We start from the raw sequence: 14,940 nt of genomic DNA, 5'->3' as shown, positions 1-14,940 counted from the left end.
CAAAAGTCGCGAAGATGCAGAGGGACCTCCGAAGTTTGGTGTTTGACGTTCGTCTCGGCGCGCGCCACGCTGGTGGCGGCATTCAGGACGTCGCCCGACAGGTCATGTCAAGCAAATAAACGGATCTCGATACTTGGATTTCGTCCGCTATGTTTCATCCAGGACTACCAAACGCACATCGGGCAACGTTGGCGCAGGGTTAAATTTGTTTCAAAGGCGGCGACCATATAGGAGGACATGACAAACAGTCGAATGGAAGAAGGCTTAGCGAAAAAAGTTAAAAAGGATATAGGTCGCCTTTTTCCGCATTTTCAACCATTTTGACCGCTGCTAGTTTTACTAATCCGAGCTGACATTTATCCCTGTCGCCAATCTGTCTTTCAAGGCATTCCGTTTCCACATATATCTTGTCGACTTCTGTCCTTTGAGTTTTCTTTTTCGGCTTTCATCCCTGTTGACAGATAGTAAGCAGATTCAAATTAAGCGCATTAAACGCAGTCTATGCTCGTAAGCCATGACCCCAACGCCGTGTACGCCGTTTAGCACAGTGTCAATTCCGAGACAGGGCAATTTTTCTTCAGTTGTCATCTCCTGGGTGAGGGCCGGTGGACCAAAATCCCGCCGAAGTCAGGCTTGAGCCAAGGACTACGAAACTACACTGGCATACACTATCCCTTGTGCCACCGGGGTAGTCGAAACGGATACATATATCGATTTGAAACCTGCCATGAGCGTGTATGATTATTGTCTCTATTAGATACGTTACAGTACTTGGGTATTTGTTTCACAAATTTAATTCTTTAATTTTTCCACCACTCTTCTTTTATCTGTGTACTAGAGACGTGACCTTTCTTTCAATCCGAGAGCACGGTTTTGTTCATCTGGCTTACATCCAGTTAAGTTCCATATTTTCCTGGATTGTTCAGGGCAAGAACTCGCTTCAGTTCGCAATTTATATTTAGTTTGGTCGAATTACATGCTAGCTGTGGCGCCGCTACGCGGTCAGTGGGGGATGCTGAGCACCGCGCTTCAATTTTGACCCACATGCAGCTTCCTCGCTCTGTCTCGGTGGAAACTATTGTCGTCCATCGGTCCACATGCAGCTTCCTCGCTCTGTCTCGGTAGAAACTATCGTCGGGCATCGGCCCACATGCAGCTTCCTCGCGCTGTCTCGGTGGAAGCTATTGTTGGGCACCATTATCGGTTCGTAGGTCGACGATGGTCGAAGCCAGGTTTCAATACCGACGTTGAGTCAACGTTATGCGGCGTCTGATGTTAAACGGGCGGCAGCTTAACAGTGGTAGCTGACCCGAAGACCGGAAGCTGAAGACGGACTGCATTCCACACTCGCGTCCGACACGTTCGACGCGGCTCGTGCTATTTTGGTGGTCGTCGTTGCCGCACGATTACGGCTATCGGTATAGGCAACTGGGACCAATCGTGAGTTATCGAAAATGTTCCATTACATGTTTATGTTGAATTGGAGATCGGCACATTTCGAGAGCTCTGCAAAGTGTAGACAGCAAAGGAGTATTCGTCACGTTTTGGAGAGCTGAAATGCGACTGGCCTGTTTTGATTTGCAGATCAGACCCTGATTGTGGCAAAATAACACAAATTAATGGAGACCCATTGTAGCATACGGTACCTTAGGCATCACTGAATAATAACAAAACAGCCAGATAATAAAAGACCAGAGTTAAGGAAGACATGCATCGATTCATTATAAACACTTGGCAAACAACACACACAGAAAGTGCTCAAGTACACACGGTACGAACGCAGAGATCAAAGGGTATGACCAGCTCGGACAGATGCATCCAGCTGAAGACGACCTTGCACTTCTCATCTCTGTTATCGCTTTTACCTGTGATAAATCCTTACTGACCTTCGTTAAACTTGGCGTGATTTATAGCTACCGTTTGCAATGTATTGCATGCGATGAAACACGAAAGTGTTCGGGAGTCAAATTAGGCGATGGGAGGCCAGTGGCCCACCCAAAGAATGCAGTCGAACTCCGGGCCTGCGCGTCGTGAATTTTCTTCAGCATCTTCAGCCGTGTGTCGTTGATCGTCAGCAAAAGTGTCCGAGCACCGCTCCACCAGTAGGAGCGAGGTTCGTGTCGGCAGGGGCAGTGTCAGTGGGCACAGTTGTGCCGGGCAAAATTTGCCGTTCCACTGGGCAGTGACTACGGTTTATGAATCTTCGCATGCCTGTGATTACAGGTGGGTGCCCCTAGTTGAGCCACTGATGGTAAGTCCAGCCATATAAGTCATGACAAGTACCGTGAATGCTTTTTCGGGCACTACTGTCCCATAACTTCTGTGAAAAAGCTGATTGCTTGATTTCCACTGCAGAACACCGTGGGTTGGCTTGGTTAGAGATCGGTTTGCACAGGTGCTTCAGGGTGGGTGGGCCGACACAGAAACGCCAGTTAGGTTTGACGAGGTAATCAGTTCGAACGGCGTCTACATGTTACCGTAGCAGAAGGCCGCATTCGTTCGGATTTTTCTTTAATCGAATGCCATGTATAACGGTCATGTAAGTCATACGGCTCTGTTGGAACACGGAAATAATACAAAAGATCGTTCAGCGATTGGCGCGCGTAATTTTCCCTGCATCTGGAGACGAAAGTAAAAGCGCAATGACACGAGCTACACAGACAGATGATTCTAAATGATTCTGGGCGAGCTCAGGTCTCAGCAATTCCCGTTATACTGAAAAAGAATTCGTACAACTCTTAGTCTATCTTCGTCTCGTAAGGTTTTGAACTCTTGAATTGGTTCCGCGATAAAGTGTGGTGGATGGCGATGGTCTGCAGAAAGCTTCGCGCCTGTCTCTGGCGGCTTTGTTGGTAGTGACCCGGCGGGTGCCCCGGAACATATCTGAGTGACTCTGTCATGACCATCCAGCCCACATCACCGCCTGTCACTGTTCGTCGAGCCTCCGTTGTCTTCTGTAGACGATTGCTTTTCCAAACGCACGGCTTACATGGTTGCGACCCGTTTATTGAGCGCCACGTCAGCGATCGCAGTGATCGTATTGACGCCAAGCAGCGTACCTCCAAGAGGAAATCAAACTCGGGCCCAACATGGGAGTTTACATCGTCATTTACCGGACCACGTTTCACCCTGTCCATATGACTGACATGCCTCATAACGGCAGTCCTACTTATCTACTTGTGCGAGACTGAAAAGTAGGCTTTGCTCTGGTCCGTGTCCGGCTTCACCCCATCATCGCCAGGCTTCCACCCCACGGGGCAAACTGGAACAAAACCAGCGCACTGCGTGTTGACCAGGGGACAGGCGTTACACAATCAATGTCGTCAAAACGTTGGGTTTCGTGGCCAGGGATGGTACGCACACTCAGGATGTTCTGTTTTTTAAGTGGTAGGCAAATTATTGAAGAAAACAGATGTCAGAGCGATGCAACTCTATACTAGAACATTTACTTTGTTAAGTTCTGGAAGAATGGTTAGGTCTAAAATCGACATTCTAGGCGCAAACATTGTTGACAAACATGTCTGCCATGAATATGATGTAATAGAGGCGTCTTTCCTGAATCTATTGTTACAGAGGCGTCCTTAATGAGCACACATTTTTTCTGGATAAATGATTTCGCTAGAAGCACGATAAGAAATGAGCGACCATTCCCAAACCATCCAACGGAATGTCTGCCAATTTTACTATATATATATATATATATATATATATATATATATACATATATATATATGTATATATATAATATATATATGTATATATATATGTATATATATATAAATTTTTGGCTCAGTACGTTGCGTGTTACGCGATGAACAATGATGCAGCCATGATTAGAACGCATCAAGAATATAAGAAAAGCACACATAGGCAAACATTATCCTCGATGTTAAATTGCTAGAATTTCTTTATGGACATCCCATGGCTCTGGTGGCCACAACAGCTGGCGGCAGGCGGTTCCAGGACGAGGCATCATGATATGGAACCGCCCAGCGCGGCAAGGACAGTCAGAAAGAGGACAGCTCCAACGAGCCGGCCATCGTCACTGGACACCCTAGGTCAGCAAAAATATCATCCCTCGACCTTAACATCTCCACCTTCATATCTGCCCACTCGTGAAGATGTTGGGAGTTACCTACGGTCGTGTCCTGCCTTGGGGGTAGAAAAACAAATAAGTCAAAAAGTACAATTTCATTCTGTTTTGTCTATATTGATATTAGATTCGTCACCATTTTACACCCCTCGGAAGCCCATGTTCTTCCTCTCATCCTGAACTGCCCCTTAGTCTATAGTGCGTGGCCGCTGCCTGCCATCTCAGCCGAGTGTGAAAGGTGATTTTCACGGCCTGGGTGATTTTGTGGGCGCGGGGCCGGTATCATACTTCATCGGTCACGGAGCCGCTGAGTCGGCGCGATATGGGTGACCTTGTCACACACCGTGCGCCACCGCCGTTGGCGCCTTCGGGGCCTCAAATGACCCCTGCGCCCCGGTGGCGGTCCGGTCGCTGCCCACCCCTCGCACCACTGTCAAGGTCGATGGTGACCGCCGCCTCGAGACTGCCCGCTTTCCAGCTTAGACAGCCGGAAAGTCTGTGTTGACGACTATTGGGTTGGCGCGCAGGGCATTGCTGTACTGTGCGGCCTCGTGGGGTCACCTGACGCCAGCTGTTGTGGCCTCCCAGAGTCGTGCTGCGCTCATGTCTAGACTTTATCATGTTGACATAGAGGATAGTGTTTGCTTTTATGTGATCTTTTTTAAATTATTGATGATTTCATCACTTTACTTCTTAGTTTTGATGGTGCAGCATGTAGCCTACTAATTCGAACAAACATTAAGCCATGGACATTGAATAAATCGTTATGAAAACACAATAATGATTATCATGATGGTGACAGTCGCAGTCGAGATTTCTTCCGTGGCAAACTGCGATCACACGGGGTGATTTGAAAACTTGTTGAGTGATTGCAGCAGAATCAGGAAAAATTCCTTGAGATGGTGCGCGAATGGTCGCATGTAATAATACCTTTGCAACATCATCGCGATAAAAATGTTCGTGATATCCTGGATATACACACTGCTCAACAACGTCCATAACTCCTTAACAAGGTTCCTTGAGTAAATACATAGCGTTAATAGTATTTATGTAAGTCCTTGTAAGAAGTGCCTTTATGTAAGCCTCCACGCAACCATGCCACGGAAGTCCAGTATAAACACAGCCATTCTGGCATCGCTGCGAGCAGCCGATCGTTATCGGACGTCGGCCTGAAATGCGTCGCAATACCGGCAGGCGCGATACCGGCCTGCCCGAGCCGCCCGACCTGTACGGGCCGGGCCGGGTGGCGCCGGCGACCACTCACCCTCGCCGTGGATGTCGACGAACTGGTAGGCCTGGACCAACCGCAGCACCTCGTCCACCGAGCGACCCACGCCGATGTCGTTGACGATGATCTGGCGCAGCACGCCCTCCGTGTCAATTATGAACAGGCCTGCAACAGCAACAGCGCCGAACTGTGTTTGTGAGCAGCCCCACAGTCATGGAGAACGGGCCTGCGACAGCAGCAGCGCTGGAGGCTGTTTGTGAACGGTCGCGCAGCTGAGGCGCGACTTAGTGCATCAGTTGTCGGCGTACTCCCACTGAGAGACCGTTGGGAGACGCCGATCACCAATGAGAGACGCCGCGCCGGCCCGCCGGCCGGCGCGGCGTGGCTGGCGCCGGCCAGCCAGGCTAGGTCGATTTAGGTGGGTCATTACCACGGCGATAAAGTCCATCCGTAGTATAAAGCAAAGTGGCAATACCAGCACCAACAATGGACTGGGTGTGCGATGACTCATTCTCCTTGCGATGGTAGCCGAGGAACAGACTGGTGGAGGCAGAGGTAGACAATGGTAAATGAGGGACATTCTTAGAGCTGGCGTGTTGCTCAACCGGGTGAAGCGGCCGTTTATTTGCAAGGAAAGCTACGCGTGACATACATGTCATGGATGGAAAACGGGCTTCGCAACGGACTCTGGGTAGGATGTCACATTCCACTAAGATATGAACAACTTATTCCATCCATCCTCTATGGTTGCAGAGCCTTTAGTGTCCAGCGGCTGCGGATGCCAGACCAGCTGAATCGAAACTAGCCGAAACGTTTGCTTCTCGAATATGCTCATTTTCGCAGCTTCACCACATCAGGTTTTCAGGGAGACGCGCTGGCATATTTCGTGGACCACCTGTCGGACAATTTGCGAAGTTTTTTGCCGCTCGCACAGTGTAAAACTAACGCTAAATGCACCACAAAACTTGCAGTGGTGGGCGCTAATGCATTCTGATGGTACAAACCGACTGACGCACCGGACAACTCAACGCACACAGTTTGTGCCCATTAATTTGAGAACTAGATAGCCTGTTTTGCTTAAGCACTGCGTGTTGTAGAGCATAGCCTGTTCGTGCAGGTGAAGCCTGCCACGGGCCAGGTGCTGGGAGATGCCTGCAGGATCGGTACCCGGCGCATTAGCGCTCTGTCAGACGCGGGAATGAACGATGGTCACCAAGTTGCGCAAGCTTATCAGAGTTCATTACTTTGATCTTGGCTCATTTATTTTTCACAGGACGAGTGCCCCCGGTCTTTTGTAGATGACAAACGCGCAGCCAAATGTTCAAAGTATCCAGTCGTCCCCAGTGATAGCTAAAGATGTCTTGACACCCTCAAAAAATGGAACAGTTCTAGTTTGTGTACGCACGAGCAAGGCCGATGTTGACTGAAGCGACTTCAAAGAAGACTGATAATTTTAGTTAGGAGGTTTATAATATAATTACTGAAAATATTTCAACTTTCTGAGGGCGCTTAAATCTTGTCAAAAACAATCGGATTAGTCAAAAACTTACCCTACTTAGAGAAGCTGTTGCGAATCTTCTGGTCACGAGTTTACATGCGCATGGATCCAAGCGTGTGTCCTAACCCACATGAAGTTGTTGTGCCAAAGAAACATTAGTTCTCACTCCACCCTAGTGCATGGCTTGCGCATGAACGTACTTATCGTTTCCACCAGTTTTTATATAATGGCCTGCAATAATCAGTGCTCAGGCTGATGCACTTTAGTATGGGGTAAATGCGCTCCGGTGAAATGACACGTGGGCTTTATGGCCAAGTGCCGACTTGAAATAAGTGCGCGTGCTGTTCCCATCCCATCATCTCAAAACTTGCAGATAAGAATTCCTCAACATTTACAAGGTATGTTAAGGAGAGTGCACGCTTACCCCTACAAGCTCCTGTCAAAAACTATGTGCAATTTGCCTGAGGTGTTTAGCTGATTTCCCCTGGACAATGGGTAACCTCACGTTCGAAGCCTGCAATGACAAATCAATGTGCAGCGGGGGCTATTCGGGCACGAATTCGGTCACACGACTGGTAATAGCCGCGTCGTTTGGACGACAATCGCATGTCGCTGCACCGCACTGGTGCGTGCTAAACGTATGACACCATCACGACGGCGTCCGCCAACAGCTGACGTCGGCGCGGTGGCCACACAGAGGAAGGGCGCTCAACGCCGGCGGCTGCACACTGTGCCGCCATATTGCCTGTAGAATGACAGTACTTTTAGGGGCAAACGTCGCCTAAGGAAGGTTGCAATGCCTGCCAAATGCAGAATGCTGTCTTTATCTTATCAGGAAGTCATATAGTTCGGCCGTATGTGACGAGTTGGGAATGAATGGTGTCATAGGTATTATTCGCCAAGCCGTAAGCACGCTTAGTCTCTATATGTAGTCTCCAACAAACTAAATTTCCCCGTCTTGAATCAATTTCAGCGCGCTTAATATGCCAGTGGCGTAGCAAAATCTTCGTCGAGAAGGAGACTAAATCAGATCACAGGGAGCCCATTTCGCCGAGGACGCTCTTCGTTACTATAGAGGCACTGCAGTTCTAATGCAGAAAGCCATTTAGGGCTGAAATGCTGCACTGATGTCTGTGAGGTCTTTGAAGCCTATGTTTGGGAGGCCTTTCGAGGGCTTCCAAGTAATTTTGGCAGGGTCCCTGCCACCTCCAGATGGCGGGGGGGGGGGGGGGCATATGATCCCGCGGTCACCCACTCGGCTACAGCTCTGGAAAGTGTCTGGGCTCCTGCGAAAATCCTTAATGATATTGTTGAAGGTAGCGTTGAATAACTGGATGACTGGCTAGCTGGAAAACTCTAGAACCCCTTCGTCCTGGCCTAATTATTCTGCTCTTCGTCATTCGGCGTCTATTACATGAATACAAATCAGCAAGAATAACACGATATCGCATTGTTCATCAGGCATGATCACCATCCTAAGAATGGCACAGGAAAAGAAAGGAGAGATTCAGAAAGGAAAAGAAAGAAAAAGATTCAGCGTATCTATCCGACCTTTGCCACTCACTGGCACAGCCTCTGTGTCGGCGGCTGACAGGTTCCCCTCCAGCTTGACGCCGGCGCTGCCATCTAGTGATGACATGGTTGTTACATGGAGCGTTCGTGCGATAAATGCGCAGTGAAGGTTACGTGACTGGGTAAACCAGCTGTCAACGGCAGTGGCAAGCTTTGGACGGTATATTTTATTTTATGGCAAGTATATGTTACTTTATAGCAAGGGCTTTGGAAAGTTTTCGGCCAGCCCCGTCAATTCATCTGCGCAAAATGCCGCAGTGCAGTTGGTTGGTGAACGGTAAGTTTGGGTGACTGTTGAACAAATTGTCACCAAACGGCGTTTCGACGGTCCGGCTCTTGGCATCACACAGGGGTTCGTAGCAACGCAGGCGCACCCTTCGGTGCGTCTCGCCTCTTATCTGCAAAATGTCGCACCAGATATGACACACGACCTTCTTGGTCGCACATTGGTGACCTATAACACCGACCTCACAGGTAGTGCATGATCGGTATCCAGCTGGACAGCGAGGTCACTCTTGCGCAGAACAGACGAGATAAGTCTTCTAGGTGTTCCTGTTGGTTCACGCGGTTCCAATTCTGATCCCGACCGAGCTGTTGTTAATCCATGCGGTTCGAATTCGGATCCCGACTCAGCTCCTGTTGGTCCGTGCGGTTCGGATTCGGGTTCCGGCCGAGCTCCTGTTGGTCCGCGCGGTTCGGATTCGGACCCCGGCTGAGCTTCTGTTGGTTCGTGCAGTTCGAATTCGGGTTCCGGCTGAGCTCCTGTTGGTCCGTGCGGTTCGGAATCGGATCCCGGCTGAGCTTCTGTTGGTCCGTGCAGTTCGGATTCGGGTTCCGGTTGGGCTCCTGTTGGTCCGTGCGGTTCGGAATCGGATCTCGGCTGAGCTCCAGCCTCACGCACCGCTTTCACTAGCTGGTCATCACTAGAGGAAGTGTCACATTTGCGGTACTCTTCTGGTCTCTGTGGGATGGCTATTGGGCCTCCCTGTCACATTGGCGTCGTACTGCTTAATTGGTGAGTTATGTGATCAGATTCATGGGTTAGCCGTTTTCTTTTGAAGATATTCCGCATTTCGAGGGGAGATATTTGTTGCACCAGCCCGCCCGATGACGTTCCGACGGCTAACAGAAGCTGCGAGTTTAATGCGACCTTGTTAGGCGGGCTGCGCTGACGTATCACGCAGTAAAATAGTATCGAACTGGTCGGATATTCGAATACAAATCAAATGGTGCCCTGTTTTATGTTTATATGTTTATAAGGTCGAGGTACACATCCAAGGACTGGCTGCCATCAATCCAGATGTTCAATACATCGTCTGCATAACGAGTGTAGATGGCTGAGTGTGTTGCCATGAATAGGCAGAGGCTCTCCAGCACATTTTCAGCATACTATGGCCAGCGGTGACGCCACCATACTTTCCATAGCAAATCTGGTACGCCGGTGCTAAAATTCGGCCAAACCAAAACAATGGCTGTTGGTAAGGCAGTAACGAAGGATCACCTCAATGTCCTGGATCGTAAGACCAAACATATCGACAGACTTTTTGCCAGCGGTCATGAGGTCTACAGTTGACTTCATGGTCTCGCCTATTCGGAAGTTTTTGTGCAAAGGAAGTTTTAGGCAACATCACCGCTTAAATGGATGGCCGCCTGGGATAAGTTTCTGGGATACGCCGATGGGAGCAGGCTGGTGCGAGACGAGCCGAAATGTAGTATCTTTCTGTGTCGCCTCCCTTTTCCTCTTCTCCTCTATCTGATCTCAATCCACCTGATAACGAGAAGACAGCGAAAAATCGCATCGTAACTCTTTTTTCTGCTCCTCCTTCATCCACCTGCGATGCAATGCGAGTCTCAAGTGCAGGTCTCCAACAGCAAACAGTTCAGTGAAAAACATTCCCTCAGCGTGGTATTCTACAAAGTTTTGACGGCTTTAAAAGAGGCGCATATGCGTCAAAATATTATGAAAAGTCTGTCGAGGCGAGAAATTAATGAATGAGTAACCATCCCAGTTCTTTGTTGGTTTTCAGAGGCAGTGTTACACATTTCATTGGATTTGAAGCTGAAAGAGCCACATTGAAGATCATTTGGTGCAGTTCACAGACCTACCCTTCTTAAGTTCTAAGGCACTTTAATTTCTGTGCTACACGGCCGCGAAGATGTGCATATTATTTCGGAGAGATTATTTCAAGGCCACCCAGGCACCCATGACGCCACAATAATGCCATTCAAATCGCGCCCTTTCATTAGTCATGCGGTGATCAAGTCCAAGAAGAACTGCCGATAAGTTCATATCTTGCGTTGGTGAGAACGATTTCCAGATACCATGGTCGTCAACTGGCTATCAATCGGTGTTGTGAGAGGTGTGATGATGAAATCAAACAATGATGTATTGAGAAACACATTAACTTAACAGAAAAACTGTGCTGTCTAGAGCGGTCTTCTCCGCCAAAAACTATATCAATAGTTATGAGCAAGCTTAATTAACTATGTGTGATGCTTGCAACAATATGTTCAAATATGGAACATCTCCTTTAATGCATACACGACAACACATAATCACCTAATTTGAGAATAACCACTAACGAGAAGAAGAAAAAAGCCGAAGCAGCAAGTCGTATGGGACGGAAGTCAGCTGTATGCATGGAAATATAACATGTACTTTTTCATGTTGAGTATAAGTGTACGGCACAAAGTGATCTAGAATGAAGTGTAAGATGAATGTAAAATAGGCAATGACAAGAACTTGAATGATGTGTGATCTCCAAAACCACTTCGTGTGATATGATGCGTCGATAAGTCAATAAGGGTACGGTCATGTTTTTATGCACACAAAAATGTTACTGTTGTAGACGATTTATTTTGGGGAATCGCTCCCATCTGTTGTTGGTGGGGCAAATGGAATACGTGATGCATGGATAGTAGTACTTTGACTTCTACAACGTTTACGACACTATTGCTAGTGAACAGATTCCATCATCGATATGATTTAACACGACATGCAGACTGCAATCGTAATAATAAGCACGTGTTCGTCCTGTGCCGCTATAAATCAGATAGGCTACTAAACTTTACTCCAGCGCTTCTCGCTATCGGCCATGCATCTCGCATCTCGCTCCGGTTGGGGTCCATGTGCTCGACTTTGCAGTGCACAATGAATATTGAATGTTAAAATACGATTTAATATGATATCTAATGAGAGAAAACATAACACAATCATAATTTCAAGCTGTGCGCCAGCATTGGTGCGCGGATGTACGTTGTAATGCATGAATTGTTTATACTGATATACGGATAACCGGAGAGCCAAGACGCGCGTTTTTGAAAGAGCGCATCATGGCGATACGATCGGTCGGCTCTAAAACACGAAGTAACACGATGATTAGTTATTACAGATCCAAGCAAATTGATGGTCTTCCGTCCAAGCACTAAACGAATCAAGTTCAACACCTCGCGGCATTTCAAGAGCCGATACTTTTCAGCAAGCCACGATCAAGATTGGTCTTCAGTTCATATGCGCGGTACTGGAAGCGTGCACACGTACGTACCAGACAGCGTGCACCCTCCATCGGAGGCACCTGACCTCGGAATGGGTATCCGTCGTCCTCTTTGAGTACGCCGTACGCCCGTGAGATGATCATGTTCTTGTCGGAAAGCAGCGGGATGTTCATAGGGCCCAGGCCACCCTCCTTGCGGGGCGTGTTGACCCAGGCCAGATGGCAGAAGTGCGAGTCGGTCGAGCACGCTATCACCTGCGGGCGGGGCGTGGAGCAAGCGGCTAGGCGGGCACGGCGGCAGCCACGAGAAAACTAGATGAACACAAACCGACTAAATTTCGTGTTATTGAAAGATGCTCATCATGTGGCTGATTGCCGGCGGTCTGGGGCGTGTGAGGTGTTCATTGTAACAGCTACACCACAACGACTTTTTAAAATCTGCGGCCGCCTCTGTCACCGGAAGCTGCCAACTGCTGATGCGAAGGTCGCGTGCGTGAACTTGTGGGTGGTGACGTGAGGGTGGATAGGGTCAGGTGATGGGTCCCCTGCTGGCATCGGATGTGAATGTAAGTTATAGCCCGGTGATGTTTGGTTACAACTTGTTCCAGCCTAACTGTGCTAAGTCTTATAATCTGCAATTCAGTCCAGTCGTTTCGATTACTCTGCTGCTTTGCTAGGCGTAGAGGAGAAACTGAATTCTGGAACAAGTTACAACACGGTCGATAAAGCGAATGCCATTGAAACAAGGATTAAAAAGTAAGCGGATGACAATTATGACATACATTCAGCGGACCGTTCCGACTCAAGACATCCCACGCCCTCAAAGGACATTGGAAATCCTCTCATCTGTCTATTGAAATAATACTGGTGACCTAAGCGCTCCCGGCAGCTTGCGTAAAACAATGTCAGTCAGCTGTTGTATTTGGTCATTCAATTCGGAATGCCCGGAAACAGCCGCACCCAAACGTAAATAAAACGTCAGCTGACTAGCTCCAATTACAGCTGTCGCAAATGCAAGGTCATTTATTTCAAAAATGATATCCTACTTCATTCAAGATTTATGAATTCTGCCAACCATAACTTTCTCAAATTAGTGCCATTTTCTATAGGCTCCTTAATTCCAGAATGGATATTCGAACAACGTCAGCTGGCTTAGGGCGAATGCAAACAAAACGTCAACTGACAAGATCAAGTGATGTCGGTGCCATAATTTCAAAATAAATGTCCGACGCACTTTTATACTGTGTGCCTAAATTTGCCAATCTGATTTTTCTTCAAGTGATAACATTTCCTGTAGCCCAGTTAAAGCACCATAGCTGATATTTTCAAATTCGCTAGTTCGTTCGCCAGCTCTGGAAAACCCCTTCCTACACGGTTTGTATTGTAGCTTTAGCTCGGCTTTGACTAGTGTTTCTATTATCTTGTCGGCAACTTTATTTGCCTGTCCACCCCAGGCTAATGTTTCCAATAATTATCCACGCAAGTTAACAGATAGCTGCAAAAACAGCGTTGGTTCAGTTGGCTAAATGGTAAGCGGCCAAATGTCAGAGGCGGTGCATCTGATGGCTTTTTGTCGCATTTTAATTGATAAACACACCTGTCTGTACATAATTAACCAAACCAGCGAACGCTTTGAGGTTGCGATGAGTTGGGCGGACATGCGATGCGGTAATGAACGGCCCATTTATAAGTGTTTTGCTCCTGGTAATTTAATTCCTGTAAAATCATCGCTTACTGATGCCGCGGGACTTCGCATGTGTCCAGGGTGTACCTATTTATGCAAGGTGCTACTTTTGAGGGTTATGAGCTAAAAAAGGAAATGGCAGCCACATTTTCGATCCTAGTTTTTATTATTTGTTTTGAGTGCGGTTGTTCGTAATAAAAACGTTGCTATCTTCTGGTATCAATATGCGTTTCATGGATGTTGATCAGGTTTTTACCAGTGAATGTTTATGGAGGGCTAATTATCACACAAGACTATTTCTTGGTTTGAGAAAAATCCATGAGCTTTTATAGAGGAAAACATTTGTTTTTGGAAGACCATCAAACAATGTTTACAATTATGTAGCTGGAACAAACATGAGATGTGCATTCTGGAAATAAAGTGCCCATCGTTAACAGGCAGATGGTGGAAAGCAATTATCCTCAAATTGCATGCTCTTTCACATAGTTGCTTCATTACTATATCTATTTTATAATGGCACAATCGTTTTACTGACTGAAATGCAAATGCGGCAAGAAACCTTCAACCTGATGACTAAGATACCAATCAATCAGCTAACAGTTAAGCACTGATAAAGTTAATTAACTGCAGGCGCAGACCTCGCAGTTGATCTCGCGGAACTTGCAGGCGGCGTCGCTGAAGGCCACGATCTCAGTGGGGCACACGAAGGTGAAGTCGAGCGGGTAGAAGAAGAGCACCAGGTAGCGGCCTCGGTAGTCGTGCAGAGGAGATCTCCCGGAACACGCCCGTTCTCTGCCGCCTGGCTCCGAAAGAAAGGTGCCGGCTGCTGCAGCTGCGGGTACGGCATGGTCCGACCCTGAAATGCGGCACACGATCGGCTGAGTCTAGGTACCACTGATGCGCGCGTGCTTACATAAGAGTCCTCTCCCAAAGTTTAGATGGCCGTGTGCATGATTCAATTAGATCACTCGCCAGAAGCTCCACTCCTTTAAAATCATCGCGTGCACACTAGAAACCTTCACGGGGTGAGTAAACTCATGGGCCACATATATGTCGGGTTGAAGGACTGGCTTGGGTAGATATTATGTTTGAGACCAGTTGTGGGCATCGATGTGGAAAGGCATTTGAATAGACTGCAAACAATTCGAAGAAATATCAAAATGTTGATTTTTCATGTTGCCTGCCATAATTAGCTGCTTTTGGAATAATCAAAGCAATAATAAGAATCAAGATATGAAGCTTGCTCAGCCTCATTCGTAATCCTTGACAAACCAATCAAAACCCATTTAACCATTGTATATTAGATGGGTAAGACTGTTCCCGAATGGATGGCGGTCGGGTATGGCAAGGACCCCAAGGGTAAAGGGGATC

The 14,940-nt window shown here is 47.7% G+C and overlaps 1 pseudogene; it reads right to left on the bottom strand.

Annotated features, from left to right (window-relative positions):
• Positions 1 to 3,038: 3,038 nt before the first annotated feature.
• Positions 3,039 to 14,416, bottom strand: LOC119091376 (peroxiredoxin-2-like; annotated as a pseudogene).
• Between the last annotated feature and the right edge of the window lie 524 nt (positions 14,417 to 14,940).

Source organism: Pollicipes pollicipes, unplaced genomic scaffold, assembly GCF_011947565.3.
Source record: "Pollicipes pollicipes isolate AB1234 unplaced genomic scaffold, Ppol_2.1 Scaffold_3447;HRSCAF=4054_pilon_pilon_pilon, whole genome shotgun sequence".
Lineage (NCBI taxonomy): Eukaryota > Metazoa > Arthropoda > Thecostraca > Pollicipedomorpha > Pollicipedidae > Pollicipes > Pollicipes pollicipes.
This window is presented reverse-complemented; position numbering and strand designations above follow the sequence as displayed.